The following is a 13147-nucleotide window of genomic DNA, read 5'->3' as shown; positions in this document are numbered from 1 at the left end:
GGTATTTTAGAAAAACAGAACTTATATATTATTATAGACAAAATATTAGTACAATCAAATGTTTTTATTGTAATATTTATGTTGCACATCATCAGCTAGTGGTCACATGACTCAATAAGAGTTTTGGTGCTTTTCCTGTGAGGGCTCAGTATAATTTTGGCTTTCACAGAAGTTTTGTGATTTATTGTTGAACTTGTTAAATATTTACTCCCAAATCAAAGGTTTTCCACAAATTTTTCGCCACATATTTTTGGGCTGTTTTTGTCATCATCTTTTGACCAATCAGAGGTTTTAGTTCAGGTTCGAGACTCCTGCAGTTTAATCGCTGCTCACAGAGAACAAGTGACGTCACTGATGTGTCTCCTTTTTATATGATACACAAACTCGACTCGTGTTTTAGGAAAAGCAACATTAAATTCTAAAGTGATTTGTAAATGACTTTTCTACTTTGAAGACCAACTTTGAAAGAATATTTGTAAAACATTTTAATTGTTTTGTGCTCATTTATTTTGTGTCCATTAATATTTACATGCAAACAAATGTTTAGTATATGTAAATGTGCATACAATGCATATACTATGGTCAGTGTTGGGAAAGTTCGTTAAAAGACAAACTAGTTCAAAGTTCAGTTCATACATTTTAAAACGAACTAGTTCATTTCTTAGCTTATAATTTTAAAAAGTTCACTGTTCCAAAAATGAACTAGTTTATTGTTCTTTTCTCTCTCTCTCTCTCTCTCTCTCTCTCTCTCTCTCTCTCTCTCTCTCTCTCTCTCTCTCTCTCTGTATATATATATATATATATATATATATATATATATATATATATATATATATATATATATAATTTATGAAATAATTTTCCAATACTTGGCACCCGTTCAGTCCACACTCATAACTGCAGTTTTTACCCTACAGTATATTCTCAATAGCATCAGGAAAACATTATTTTAATAGGAAATTATTAAACAATCTTAGGAAGCAGACTGAGATAGCAAACTCTAAGTGCAATATTAAAAGTGCAAAACATTAAAAAAATGTGTAATCTTTCAGTTAAGTCCTGTTTCAGTTTTTCTGAATGAACTTTGACTCCTGCACACAGCATAGACGTAGAAGAGTAGACGCCGCACCGACCGCTGCTGCCTATGTTTGGCTGCATTTGCGGGTTCTACTTATATGGTTAACAGAAAGGTTTAACAAGGCTTTAGGTCTGGAAACGCTCCGTGGAGATCTGGAGCTAGAACGGCGAAAGAACGCGTTCACAAACCCGTCCACGCACGCCAGGACGAACGCGCTCACTTTTACGTTCGTCAGGCAAAATACGAACGAGTTCAGTTCACGAAAAAAATGAACAAATTCACGAACGCGTTCGGTCACAACACTGACTATGGTGTGTTATTCACTTAGAGTTTGTTAAGTTGAAACAAACAACAGTAGTTTTCTGCAGATAATTTACATCATAAGCAGTATTTGATACGTTTTAGTTGCATTGCAGATAAATGAAGTTTGAATTTATTCCAAATATGGATTATAAATCCACAGCATAAATGTCATGCTGCACATTTTTAGTTTTCTTTCATTGGTGTATTTGCTCAGAGGTGCTTCTGATGTCATCAGGTGTTTTCTGCTCCAAACTTATGCATTAAATTCTCACCTCTGAGGAGGTGCACGCCGACGGGGCTAATCTAATATCTTCAAATTGGCCCTTACTCACAATTGAGGTGTTGATGGATCCCAACAAGAACAGTATGTTAATATAAATTACAATTACAAGAGCCACTCTAACACCTTGTAATGAGTACGCTGCCTTCCTAAACACAAACTGCACAAACACTGACCTGAAACATGCTTATCCGGCACAAGAGGCAGAAATGTATTTCCGGGCCCGTGACTTTCTTGCACATTGATGAAGTTCACAGTTCCCTTCCCCAAACCAGGCTGTCAGCCTCCTCCCTGTTTTTTTGAGCAGTGTCAGAACTGAGAATGCATCTGTCGATCGGGGAACTCATTAGAGAAAAGGTGACAATGAGGTTTTGCAACACTGAATTTCCACCAGGCAATATTCCCCATCTCCCTTCAGCCTGGGGCGGGCTGCCTGTGAATGATCCCAAGACTCCTCTGGGATGAGATCTGAAAGGGCTTCTTGACCCTGAATCAAGGGCAATATACAGCAGAGTGTCTTTAGTTCACAGGTAGGACATCGTCATGTCCAAAACCAGGTAAACATACACTTCTTACAAATACAAAGTCCTACAACGACACAATCTCAGGCCTCTCACACCTGCTCACAGCGCTATCCCTCTCCTGCTTAGCCAGGCGCCCATAATTGAATCTCACGTTGGGATTAATTCTAGGAGCTGCACTTGACTCGGTCAAAAACAACTATTACAGGGAGGCTATGTATTTTTTTACACAGCACTTCACATTGATTAGGCAATGTGCAGCGAGGAGAGATGCTCTGGATTCTAGATGACAGTCATTTGCATTAAATAAGAGGTTTGTTGCATCCAGGAGGAGAGGTGCAGTCTAAACCCAAGACAGAAACACAAACATGAACTCTCTGCACACACATGCACACAAAGTTAGTTGTTATTTTTCCCATTTTACCTAACAAAATAAGTGTCTTTTCAGAAGAAAAGGGGTTCCTAAGATCTACACTGTTCTGTGGAAATAAGTAAAGCTGCCCCAAAAGCTAACATTCAAAAACCAGCGAGATAGTTCACGGTGTTTTGAGTTGAAGCTCATCTGTTGTCATTCCAAGGATGAGCTCGGTGAAATATATTGTGATCTCAGGAGAGCTGGAGTCCAAAGAAAGCTGAAGCCTGTTTCAGTTCACGGTGAAAGGAAGAAGAGGGGTAAGATGATGGAGGGAAGGGAGCAGAGCTGGTTGGTGGGTATGGGATTGTGTGTGTGTGTGTGTGGGGGGGGGGGGGGGGGGGGCTGAAAAAGGCCTTCTTTCAGTTCTCAAAGAGAGCAAGAGAATGTTTTTCTTGCCTCCTCCCGTCGTGCTGTCAAACTGGATCAGCAGTGAGGAGCAGTGACGCTGCTCGCCTCCCAGACTCCCACTCTGCACAATGGAGTCTGCGAGGACCCACCATGCATTTCACATTCAATTTAGCCCTCCCCGGGACATGGCTGTCAGGGTCAGCGCTGACGAAATGAGACGAGGCTGGGGGGTGGAGGCCAATATCTTGGACTATGGCAGGTTTTTAGGGGAGGAGGGTGTTAATAACAATGCTGTTGGGTTTAGGGCTCGTCGTCCTGTGAAGGGGTGCGGGTCTTGGTCAGGTTGGAGGGAGGTCGGTGGAGGACAGGAGATCCAAGGAGAACGGACGGGAGATTTGGGGTGAAAACAGGGGTGATGGAGGGTGGCCTCTTCTCAATAATAAAAAAAAATCCTCTCAAAAAAAAGGTCTGGCTGTAGCCTTTATGTGACGGAGCTTATGCTGCTTACCATGGGGTCTTCAATAGGACTTGGGAGACTGTTGCTCTGCCGAAGCCCATTAGCCAGCATTAGGAGCGTCCACACACCCGCACAAGGAGATTTGAGACAAACCCTAAACAGCCTACAATAACCGCGAGCTACAAGCCTTGAGCCTTAAGACCTCAGCTTGGCCCAAAAAGGCCTTGAATAGACGTGCCCCAAATCATGTTGTTGAACAAATCAGGTATTAAGGAGAAAGGAGTTTTTCCGAATTTACTTTCCTTAAAGACTTTAGATAAGCTAGTTACTTCGGAGCTTTAGTTAGGCATTGCTTGCTTGTGTGTGATGGTGCATGTGTGAGGGGCCATCATTCTTCAGGCATCTTACACTATGACACTCCTACAACCCCCCCTACGCCTCTTTGCAACATAAACGCTTCCATCTTCACCCCCTCCTGCCCTCACACATATGAAGCCTAAATTCACCCACTCCAAACAAAGGGGCTGCTTTTGGCAATTAAATGGCATTTGGTGATTTGGTGTGCAAGTTAATGGCATTACTGTTGCAATTCTTCCCCTGAATGGCAAAAAGGATTTCGCTCTCCACAAATAAAGCGCTACTCACTGTCTTACCAGCATTACATAGCTTACCTTGGGCTTATGATTCACGGGCTTCCGATTACCATTTGAATATTTCCTTTCTATCTCCCGCGAAGCTCTGGCAGATCTATTTAAAGGTGCCGCCGGGCCTTCGGCTTGTCATGAGCGAGTACGCCGGGCTGTCGACACCCATCGCAGGCCTGTCGGTCAAGCCGGACGGCGCTCTCCCACAACATATCACCGGACAACCACCCAGGTCGACAGTCTGACATTTGCATTGAAATAAATTAGATGCAGCGAATCCTTAAAGGAAAAGTTGTTGGAGGCATTTTCTAAATTTTATTGATTACAAAAAAAAAAAAAAACAAAGATGCAGAGGTTGGAAGGATCGTTTCTACTTTGATCGGTAGTTATTTGCTTTCTCCTATTTCTCTCTTCTCCTTCTTCTCTTGTTTGTCCAAAAAAAAACTGTTTGTGCAGATGCCTTTTCAGTGGCCACGACGCTTTGAGGAGAATATGAAAAGGCAGATTTAAAGGTGACGGCTGGTCAGAGGGGGAAGAGGGAGCCGGAGCCTGGTTATCACAGCTACGCGACTACATTTCATAAGGCTGCCCGTCCTTTTCACCCACAGCCAAAACGAACAAGAGATGAAATGCTGCAGTTTAACAAAGTCACAGCGAGAAAGGTCCGCTCCCAACAAAGATGAATGAAATCATGAAAGGCTTGAAAAGCTCCAGGGAAATATCTAATGTATTTCTTCCCAGCTCTATTCATTCACACCTTTATTCCGATTCGAGGAATATTGTCACAATATGAAGTGAGTCTTCAACTTTATCACAGAAGGACTGCCAAGCCTCACACGCATGTGAATTGGAACATAATCCTTTCCATTCCAATATGGATGAAAACGTTCCCATTTTGACGTGGGAGTCAATCAGATACAGACTGCTGCTGATGCAGCGGGGATGACGGTGGACCAAGGACAATGCACTAGCACGGCTTGGTGATCAGTTGAGGGTTAGTTTGGAGTTTTTGGCGACGGTAAGCGAGAATATCACAAACTAAAGAGATCAGATGGAGAACAGAGCATCAATAGGGAGGATTATAGGAGCAGCAGTCAGGCCTCCAACCATTCTACCCGCAAGAAGAAAAAAGAGGGCTCTGGTTTAATTCAGATCCTTTGTTACTGTCAAGTGTCTCTGGCAGTAACTGGCCCAGGAACCAGCAGATAGCTGGACAAACGTTTGGCACTGGACGTGGCTCAGACTGAGGCTGATTCCCATAACTAACCCTCCTGGATGCAAAAGCGGCGTGTAACGTAATAGCGTTGTTTTACCCGCGAGCTGCCTTCCAACCAGGAGCATTTCAGACCAGATAAGGGAGTGAAAGCATTCCACGCCGTTGATCTCACAAAGTCACAAAATCACATGAGAATTGCAACACCACGCGGGATTTCTGAAGTCCACATATCAACCAGCAAGGAGTTAGACAGCTGCGTGTATCCAAAATGGTCTGACTGAATGCCTCAAGAGTTGTTTTCTGTTTTCTTGTTTCAGGAAGTAGAAGTTAGCGGGAAGAGAGGAGGCCAAATATGGCAAGCTTTGGAGATGACTCATTGTTATTCATGATATTCTAACACATCGCCTCCAGACTCTTCCATTGATTTCGTTCAGTCTGCAACGTTGATGTTTTATCTCCACAAATAACACAAACCGGATTAAAAGTACAAAATGGTTCTGTTGTACTCAAAAGTACAACAGAACCAAAACATCACTGCGCCAACCACTTGAGGACATATAACAGTAAAATTTTTGCTGAAAAGCACCCAGTGATAATTCATAGTGCATTTAGTGCCAACCACAGCCTTCAACACATTCTTTCACCCAAAGTGGCTAAAACTGATGATGGGTGACCAAGCGTTTGTGTCCGACGTGTCAGGAGTCATGCAGCGCGGTGCCAGAGCGTTGCTTCCCGACGCCCACGGTAAAAAGGTGATTTCACCAAATTGTGACCGTTACCATCTTGCTATTTCACCTTCCCCTCACCCTCATCCTAACCTTAACCCACTTGTGCATGCAAAGCCTCGTTTCTAGTTGTAACGTCCCTCTCCAACACAGTAAACGAGAAATTTAGAATGAAAAACTGGGGGTGAGGGGAAGATTAAATAACAAGAGGTTGGAGGTTAAATGTCGGTGAAATGTACGTTTTCCCACGGGCTTTGGAAACCGACGCTCTGGCTCCGTTTGGCGCCTCCCAACGCTTGGTGACCTACGCTTGGTGACCCATCGTCGGTTTTAGCCGCTTTGGGTGTGAGAATGTGTTGCAGCATTAGGTTATGTGTCAGTGATGTCATAAAGTTCATACTTAAATTGAATTATGCATTGAAATCAAAGAAAATGTCCATTCCCGACAGATTTGTTGCTGACAGATTGAAAACAGGAATAGATGAAACTGTCAATCAAAATTGACACGATTGAGAACATTTTATCCTTGTTTTCTTCTCACATACACATTAAAACCGGGTGGAGAATTTGTCACAATAAAGGCATTTTGTGTTGTTGATTTTTTTTTCAGCTGGTTTTATTATAAATAATTGAGAAGAAAATAGAATACGTCGACCTTCAAAAACCATTGAATCATCAAGGTGTTAAAGAAAATTGTCTCACAGTTACTGTTCTGCTCCTGTGGGACCTGAATGAAACCAAATCTAAATTCTTTTAGCCCCATTTATGATCTTAATTAGCTCTTCCTTGATCTAATTAAGACCAGTCATTCCCAGACTGAGTCCCTCTGCTGGTTAATAAGGAACCCATAATATCTTATTCGTGGATTACAACCTGGAAAGCTCCATAATCAGTGCTTTTTCTGGCTTTTTTCTCTCACGGTTGTATCCTAAATGCATAATATTGTTCCCCCATTAATTAACCATTTTAAAGAGCCACTTCAGCCAAGTCGTTGAGAATCCCTCTAACAGGAGACTTAATAAACGCAAACAGGCTAACCTTGCAACAAACTCTTGAAACATGGCAGCAGTCGTTCAAGCTGAACGGCTTGTTATTAGTAGATAGGGTGGTGGGGGGGGGGGTAGCTTTTCTGCATTAGCCCGAGCCGTGTCTCTTTCCTTGCAGAAAGGCGTGCTTTCTTAATTGGATAGTTCGCTTAACCCTGAGAGGATCTTTTGATCCGTATTGTAAACTTTCATTGTTGTCCATCAGTTTTACGGCGGCTATTGCGATTGCTCAGTCTCATCTTAGCATCCTAAACTCCTTAGTGTTAGTATCAGCTCAAGCTCTTAGCGCTGGATAAGCTGCTGCTAATGTCATAATGGTGATGATTTGGCTGAGCCCTCTGGCGCTGTGTCAGTGCAGCAAAAGGGAAGCAAGAGCCACAATTAGCAGAAATTAGCCAAATGCCGTTGAGCTATTCGGTGCAGTTGTGGGCAGGGAGGTGACCCTGATAAAACCATAATATTTTTTATCTGGTTGAGGTCATCTGGGAGTGCAAATTCCTCCTTTTTGCATCCAAAAGATGCCTTAATTTAGGTTAAACTGGATAAATATTTCTCCAGACAAACAAGAGTAAAGGATTGGTTGGTTCTATTAGCTTCACTATCAACTGAAACTGTGAAAATGACTCTGTGTGCTTCCACTTTGAAGTTCCTTAACAGACTTGTGGGTCAGACCTCCTGGGGAGAGAGAAAGACTCAATTCATCAGGGTGCAACAGAAGTAAAAGTAGAATGAAGTTTACGTTCAGCCGTTGGAGGGGGCCTGAAGAGGAGCAGAGGAGTGTGAGGCTGAAAGTCCCGCAGGAGGAGCAGAGCAGAAGACAGCTGAGTGTGGGGAGCTCCCGCGATGAGGCCAGCCCTGGGTGGTTCTCACTGAAAGCCTATTTTTGGATGAAAGTGCAACAGCCCTGGGGTCCACTCTCACAGAGAGACGAGGCCGGTGATTAAGGGGGCGCAAGGGCAGGACTGCCCTTTAATTTGAAGCTGCAGAAAGAAGGGGAGCCAGCGCTGGTGTATCTGTAGCCAGACAATGGCGATTACTTTCCTCTTTATCTGGCGGAGAGGGGGGCTTTGAGAGAGCAATCTGAGGAGCGGAGGAAATGGCACGACACGGGATTAGTGGCACAACAGGACGGTAAATTAAATGTTGGAGATGAAAGAATGAGGCTCTGACATGCATCAATAGAGGGCATTTGCTGCATTCTAATAACAGAAGCAGAAGAGAAATACCTGTAGAGATTAGTCTCTGTGTGCAAGTGAGAGCAGGAGGAAAGATCTACAATCACATCAGTGACTCGGGGTCTTTTGTCATGTGATAATGCTTATTGGGCAAGTAAAGAGGAAGAATATGGTGGTGCGTGATTCCACTGGAACATAATTCGCAGAATTCGCTATCTCGGATCTGCACTGTAGCTGCTCTAGTCGCAGTTCAGTTCAGGTGAGCGTCATTCTTCTAATTCCTGCTGAATAAAAACAAACTTCAATGACAGACTAAAAATGCCAAATGTTTTATAAACATCCAACTAGGAACTGCTTTTATTGCCAGCCCATTGATTAAGCATCCATCCATCCATGTTCCACTGATCTCAGGCACGGGTCACAAGGACGAGTTCTTGGAGGGAACCCCACTGTCACTCTTCAGCTCCTCCTTGTGGATCCCAAAGTGTTCTGAGGGCAGAGAGGATATATGCTGCTTCCAGAAAGTTCTGGATCTGTCTTGTGACCTCCTGCAAGTTGGACAAGCTTGGAAAACCTCTCGAGGGATACAACCAGATGGCATCCCAGTCAGATGAGTTTGGTGTGAGAAGCAAGCTGACCACGAGAGTCTCAGACTTTGGGAACCAGCTTGTCTGGGGCACAGATGAGGATCTCAGTCTTACCTTCATTCAGCTGTGGAAAGTTCCCAGCTATCCAGGTTTTGATATAGTCTAAGCAGGTGTGTAACAGCTGCAGCTTAGACATCTCATGGGGCTTAAAGGAGATGTACAGTTGGATGTCATCTGCATAAACATGGTAGGAGATTCCTTTGAAGGAGCTCAGGATGTGCTGAAGAGGAAGCAGATAGAGGAGGAAGAGCAGAGGCCCCAGCACAGAACCTTGTGGGACACCATGGGTGAGGAAGGTGGTGGAGGACCTAAACTTGGAGACGGCCACAGAGAAAGAACACTCAGACAAATAAGAGGAGAACCACTCCAGAGCAGTTCCTGATAGGCCTACCCAGTCTCTGAGCTTCTCCAGTAGCAGGTGATGGTCAACAGTGTCAAAGGCTGCAGTCAGGTCCAGCAGGACCAGAACAGAACAGTCCCCTGCATCACTGTGAGTCAGAAGGTCATTAGAGACCCTTAAGCCGGGCGTACACTGTGCGACTTTTTCACTTTTTTGAGCCGATTTTCCACTCGTGCGAGAATTCACGAGATCGGGGCGAGTTTTGCTCCGAGCGTCGTGTAGTGTACGGGGTTACGAGAGGCAATTAACACCACGTGACCAGCTACCGATCAGCAATCGTGAGCTTGCACGGACTTCTGGCGTGTTTAATATTTTGCTCGTCCCTCATAAGGGTATCGCACTGTTGAAGCAGCGCTGCGAGCAGCTGCGACCCAAAAAGTACCAGAACCGCTCACGGCGCATGCGCAATCCTGCATCAACACCGCTCGCCCTCTATTTCCCTAATAACACACGTTGTTCGTTTTAATTTCTACACGTTTTTTTACTCACAAAGATTGTCAAGAAAGCGTGTTTGTCGTGTTTGTGGCAAATTAAACTGATCACAAAACACAGATTTACTTTCTTTATTTCATTTTCCTCATCCAACCCCCATAAATCCCTGTGTGTCCTCCTGCAGCACTCCCGAAGGACAACAGGCAAAACAAGACAAAAAAGTCTGACGTGTTGAGTAAAAACTGCTATTTTTAGCATAGTTTTAGGTCCGACGTGTTGCTACCAGACGTACAGTGTGAGCAGTCAGGTCGCAACCGAGAACTGGGTTGTACAGTGTGAGCACATGGCTCGTGAGATCTGCCCTGCGAGGAAGTCTTACAGTTTCAGCTGAAGCTGAGTGCTACAAGTGAAAAAGTCGCACAGTGTACACCCAGCTTTAGAAGAGTGACAGTGTGACATAGATCTGTCAGGCTTTTCAAATCCTATAGTTTCACCATCTATTTCTATCAGAAGCTAAAACAGGAGAAAGGTGTAGGAGACTATTTTCATGTTCAGCCTGCATGAAAAACTCAGTGAACCACACTGTTGACACTTTAAACTATTGTTTTCAAAGCGGTTTCAGTGGTTCCTAATACTCGACCTGCCAGTTCTCATGCATGCTCACACATTTGACCATCTGATTGCATGCTGAGGGTCATACTTTAAAGATGAAACCCTAAACCAGACAATTTTACTCCACCCTGAGGCCACACTATACAACTCACAGCAAAATGAGCAAAGCCACTAGAAGTGGAAACCTTTTCATTGATTCTTATGAAACACCCAGCAAGTCGGTCATTTAAATGTGTGTTTATGAGACTGACAAAAATACATTCAAACTTCTACATGACACCATAAACATCTCATCGCTGAACTCGCCAGCGTCAGAAACGGCTTCAAAACATCACAAAAATAATCATCCATTTTGGATTCCTAAACACAACGTTTAAAAGTTCATTTGTAATTTTTTCTAACTTGACTCAGAGTTGTAAACTCCATTAAAAGTTTTTTCAAAAGTTTGTTCTGCAGTTTGAACAGTCGCAAACAAAACCCCAAAAAGGGACATCATTAGTGAAAATCAAGATTCACAAACGTTCTCATTAGAGCGTGGCAGTGAGTGACAGGTATTAGCGTCAGAAAAATGAAAAACAGAGATGAATAAAAGTTACCGAGTTAGAGCAGAAATGAAGGGTTTTATAAACAACAGCTGATGGGGAGCGAGCGTGAGGAGGTCCTGAACACAAGCAGAAATGATTCAATCAAAGCGCAGCTTTATCTAGGTTATTACTGCACCGAAGCGCCACGATGAAGAGGAGGTTTGCCTTAATCTCGGCCACAATGGGAGGGAACAAAGGCGTGCTTACAAGCACTATCAGCTACAAATATCAAATCAGCTTGAGCTGCACCTAATCCTGCCAGACAGCATTGTTGATTCAGTGAACCTGCGGTCACAGTCACATGATACCACACACACACACACACACACACACACACACACACACACACACACACATTCAAAAACACACTATCATATGGAGATGTTTCACTTTATTTGCTAATTGTTAAAAATAAATAAATAAAAAATACCTCATAAAAACATTTAATTGCAAGAAAAATCTGATTTTTTTTCTCGGGAGCTTTCTTTGCTGAAAGCATCTTTTGTTATGTTTTCTTTCCATGTTGCACTTTCTGACCTTTTGACCTGCCGTCAGTTTCATCTTCAGGGTCCTATCTGCAGCAGCAGAAATGGTAATGTCCTTGCTCTAGATGACACTTGGCTGAGGGAAAAGGACACCGTCAACTTCATTATCCAGCAATAACGGGCTAATTATTGTGTTTGTTAGCAACAAATCAGAGCACAACAGACTGCATGTCCCTGTGCTGTTTTGAGCATCTTAATTACTCACCCCCCCCCCCCCCCCCCCCCGTCACATCACTATCCCTCTCTTTCTGTTGCCACTGCTGCTGCTGTTGTTGTTTTGCATATAAAAGGCAACAGCTAATTGTCTAGACTATAAATATTCGGCATGCAATTAGCATCCTGGCCTGCCTCTGCGTTCGGTTATCACCTCGCGCGGTTTGGTACACGGTGAAGACCACACACCCAATTCTCCGTATCTAATGGAAGTTTGATAGAACCATAAAAAAAACCTTTGTTTCTAAGATCAAACAGTAAGGGCCTTCCTGGAGTCCCAGCCAGGTTTATACTTTGGGAAAACAACACTTCCACAGCATCCCAGAAAGAGCATCGGAGCGCCAACCCTGTGCATGTGAAAATGCAATACTATACAGTAACTGATGGTGAAAGCAAACACTGCTTTACTTAATCAGGAGCAGAAGAAGACAAACAAGTGTCATTTCTTCGTTTTATGTAAAATTAAAGAAAGTGAGAGTAGAGGTGCACAGGAGAGACAGCAGGACGGGAGCCTTCACGGATGATCGGATCCTGTTTGAGCTGCTAAAGTGCAGACGTGAACTTCTTTCATCTCCCTTCAGGGTCACTGTTCACAGAGAGAAGGGCCCTGTCATCGTACACTCACATCCAACTTTCCCAGATCCTCAACATTCCCACCAAACAGGTGCCCTGTGGAACACCAGTCTGCACAGGGGGAGCAACATCAATCTTCTAGGCTATCTTTTACACTACCAACACCCATGGAGAGTTGTGACATTGTCAACATATTAAAGCTTCGAAGTGGCATTGTCGGGACATTTAAATGACTCTTGTAAACTTTCTTGTCATCATTTAGTTACAAAGTGTCCTAATGATGTCTCAGTTCATTCATAATTCATCCATATTTTATTTTCAATTTGGTTGCAAACTTGTCTTGCATTCTTTGCATTTTCCGACTCATGGAAACTAGAATGAAACAAGTTTGAGACAGTTTTTAAGAAAAAAATTGTCTTGCAGATTTTTAGAGGATATTCAGAATTCTAACGTGTGTCCCCAGGAGGCACAAGAGGAAATGAGGCACCTTCACAACATATTGAAGCATTTTGGAAACTCTTTTTTGTTTTGTCACCTATTGTAAAAACTACCGAAGAACACTTGTTTGATTTCCAAAATAAATTAAAGAAAGAAAAACTGTGAAAGATGGATTTAAGCAGATGGCGATGTAGTGGGGCCAGGGGGTGGGTGGCTGGAGAATACTGACCCCAGCCTGTTTGGAGAGGCTGACTGGAGCCTGAAGGCTCGTTAGAGGCAAGATCCTGAGGGTTCCTAATTGGACCGGCCAGGGCCAAGCAGTCTGTGAAGGAGGCTGGGCAGTCAGTCTCAAGATCCCCGTTTCGAGAGGGGAGCAAAAGTTATTGGTGAGTGGGGGCTTTCCAAGTCACATGAAAGTTTGTGGGGATGAATGCACCGTAATTAGATTAATAAGTAGCTTAATTTATCGCAGCGGAGGATATCAGCGGCTCCACA

This window comes from Nothobranchius furzeri, chromosome 18 (genome assembly GCF_043380555.1).
Source record: "Nothobranchius furzeri strain GRZ-AD chromosome 18, NfurGRZ-RIMD1, whole genome shotgun sequence".
Classification (NCBI taxonomy): domain Eukaryota; kingdom Metazoa; phylum Chordata; class Actinopteri; order Cyprinodontiformes; family Nothobranchiidae; genus Nothobranchius; species Nothobranchius furzeri.
This window is presented reverse-complemented; position numbering follows the sequence as displayed.